Source organism: Acyrthosiphon pisum, chromosome A2, assembly GCF_005508785.2.
Source record: "Acyrthosiphon pisum isolate AL4f chromosome A2, pea_aphid_22Mar2018_4r6ur, whole genome shotgun sequence".
Classification (NCBI taxonomy): Eukaryota; Metazoa; Arthropoda; class Insecta; order Hemiptera; family Aphididae; genus Acyrthosiphon; species Acyrthosiphon pisum.
Window position 1 is genome coordinate 23,801,710 of NC_042495.1, and position 3,839 is coordinate 23,805,548.

Consider the following 3,839-nt stretch of genomic DNA (forward strand, 5'->3'; position numbering starts at 1 on the left):
AAAAAAAAAAATTGCAAAAAAAAAGGGGGTCCGGTAAAGTAGAAATATACCACCGAGTCATTTAAAAATTTAAAAATATATTACGTGCAAAAGCTTCAAAAATAAGTATGTTGGTAAGTTTTTGATTTTACCAATCTATTAAGCGGTAAAAAACTTCACATTTTGAAAAAAAAAAAATTTTAAAAATAGTCAATTCTAAGTATATTTTTTAAACAAAATGCGCGTAATGAAAAAATGAAGTTTTTGAAGTTTTTCGCCGATAACTTCCAAACGAAGTCCGTCCGACCTTTTTTTATTTTAGATTCTTATAAAGCACCTAAAAATACATATTTAAAAAAAAACAAAACCTAAAAAATCGATAGGTTGCTAAACTAGAATTATGCCAAAATTTGAACTCACCAGAAAATTGACTACAGATCGTACGAGGCACTTAGTAAAAACTTAATTTTATATTATTGTGAACACTGCACTATATTATTGAAAACTTGAAAATATATCAACTTTTTCGAATCGTAATTAATATTAAAAACGGAAAACGTCACGCACGATCTACAGACATTTTTCTGCTGAGTTCAAATATTTTTTCAGAATCAAAATCAGACAACGTTAGGTGACTTTAATCTTGTCAAAACGAATGTACCTACTATGTTTTTGTAAAATTCGTGTTGTGAAATTTATATGGTTATCGAGATATTGACATGCGCATGCGCGTACGAAAGAGGATATCAGCATTAAATTTCACTCACACTAATAATCATTTACAACTAACACATAGATCCCGGGCGGCTATGACAAGATTAGAAATTGCCTAAATGTTGCCCCTTAAATAATGACCACATCGAAGCCCCTTAAATCTTATCGTACTCAGAAACATCGGAAACGATGCCGCTATGACGACGATTTAAATGCTTATAAAAAAAAAAATTGTGCCTACCTATGAATTTCTAATATTTTTCAACTCGTACAATATATCAGGAGCCTTGTATTGAATTTTCACGCTTTTTTACCCAAAAAAATAAAATTTTATTGATATATATAGAAAATAAAAACTAAAAAGATTGAAAACTGACAATGAAAATATAAACGTTCAGTAAAATCTCCATGTATCTACACAGTTATTCGTAAAAAGAAAAATTTTTATGAATTCTCAACACAAAATAATTTTCTAATTTTCGTGATTTGTCCGTATTTTGTGAAGATTTGAATTTTGAACTTTAAATGTTTATGCTAAAAAAACTGTGACTAAGGATTTTTAATATTTTTCAAATGTCATTGTAACAATATAGTATAGGTACTCAATTATTTAAACATTTTTGAGGTATAGGTAATTAATGAAATAACTCAAACTCATCAAATAAGTAGGTACTTCAAAAATAACACATTCTGAATAAAAAAAACTGATAAAAACTTATAACTTTTGAGATAATTTTTAACCACCTAAGGATAAAATTTAACCTTCTTAGTAATTAGTATAAACACAGAATAAATTAAAACTGTTAATATTTTTAGTAATTAATATTTTTGTAAATTACATAATAATGCCTGAGACTGTAATGCTCATAAAAAAACAATAAAAATGCCCTGAATAAAATGTTTTTATGTCCTGCAGTAGGTATTTAATGAACTATATTTTTTTAATAATTTCGTTACGAATTCGTATATAAATGTGTTATGTAACTTGAAGGATGTAGTAAAAAATGTACAGATAGAATTGATCGTTTTAGACTTCTTTTTCCCCGAAAAACAATTATTTACGTACGTAATTGTTTTTTTGTTTTATATAAGTTTTGTATTGTTTTTTTATTAACCTGTACATAGTTAAAAATTTTGCAATTTATATAAAAATCATGTGAAAGCATGTAAAAATCTTAAAATAAAATTTCAAAGTATTCAAAAATACCTCAAAAATTCTCAAAAACTGCGCTCATATAAACTCTCTTTACTTAAAGGACATCACTAAAAACTAGTTTGCTTAGATTTAAAGTATATCATTTTCTAAGAAATATGGTGGAGGTCTCAAACTTAAGCACCAATTTATTATGCAATAAGATACAGGCGTTTGAAAATATGCGTGTGACGTCATAGAGCCGAAGTCTGAACGGATTTCAATGGTTAATGATAATATTTAAAAAAAATTGTTTGTAACCTTATGCGTTTTTTTGTGTTCATGACCCTGGTCTGATTATAATTTTGATATACTTTCTAGTTTTGTCTATAGAAGATAAAACTATTATAATAAATTTCGTAAAAATTTAAAATTTAAATTAACGTGAAATAACGAGTTAATTTTTCATTTCAAGAAGTAAGTTATGTTAATTTATTTTGTTTTTAATTTTATCATATTTCACTACTTCAGTATATTTCGTTTTCATGTCAAAAAATATTTACCGTGAATTGTTTAAAGTAAAAAATGTATATAATTCGAATTTAACTAATATGGAAACACTGTATAAAATATAAACACTATAATCTATAATTTAGTTTTGGGTTGGAAAAAAATTAAGTATGTTAGCGTCGTATAAACAAATTAACTTTTTTTTAACTTAATAAAAAGTTAACAAAAAGTGTGTATTAACTTTTAACTTAACTGAGTTAACCTATAGTTAAATTAACTTTTAACTTTTAACTTTTTGTTATTGGTGCATATTAACTTAACTTAACTGAGTTTAAAAAAATCATTAACTTGCCCAGCTTTGATAATATGTATACAATAGCAAGATATATTACATTTTAAATCACATCACCGTCTTAAGCACATACATTTAATATACTAAGGACAAAAAAAAATTCTGAAATACTATCGTAAGTTATAAAATTCATTGTGTACCTAAATTAAACTACTTTTACACGTAAAACATGGTCGGCTTTATGATGTTACGCGGCTTTTCATCAACTTTATTATCTCTTTGAAAAATCATTTTTTTAACTTCGGATTTTTACCACATATTTTTCATTAAGTATTTGGAATACGATAATTCACCAATGAACTTAAAATTTAAAAAAAATAATAGTGTTTTGATGTCCTTTAGGAACCAAGATTTTGTATATTCGAGATGAGATAATCGTAGATGAGTAGATAACTAATGAGTATCTAGATAAGCATATAGTTTTTTTTGTTAGTATATTATTGTATAATTTATGTTCGAGCGTAGCGATAACATTTTTTTTTTTTGTTATTTACTTGTAAAAAAGGCGTATATAATATATGGGCTGTATACAAAAGCTTGTAAATTCATATGCAAATAAATGTATATCTGGTTACTAGCGGTACGATTATTTCCAGATAACTAAAGTAATAAAACCTGTAGCTATAAATGTCTACAAATAGTGGCGTAGCTAGGGGGGCTAAGGGGGTTATAGCCCCCCCCCCCCGTTGACTGTGTTGAAATTAGAATTTTATCATGATAAATAAAATTCTAAAAAGTGTGAATAAAAGACTTATTGTATTTGTATACTTAGCCCCCCCCATACAAAATTCCTGGCTACGCCACTATCTACAAATGATACAAGTATTTATGATAAATATGAATATGAATATGAACACAAAATATATGTTTAACGACAGTACCAGATCTAGGGGGGGGGGTACTATAATCATAGAGGGCGTGAATTTCAAATTTTAAGCTCAATATTATGTTGTGTCCCGTGTTACATAATTTCTAGATCCGGTATTGTTTAACGATGTAACGAACATTATACAATAATTAAAAATCTTTTATTTTTACAAGTCTTATACTAATCATATTTTGTTCAACGTGTATTGTTTACAATATATTTTACATATTATGATTAATTATTGTAGGTATGTGGTGGGTACTCCTGTTAATATTTAATAGTGT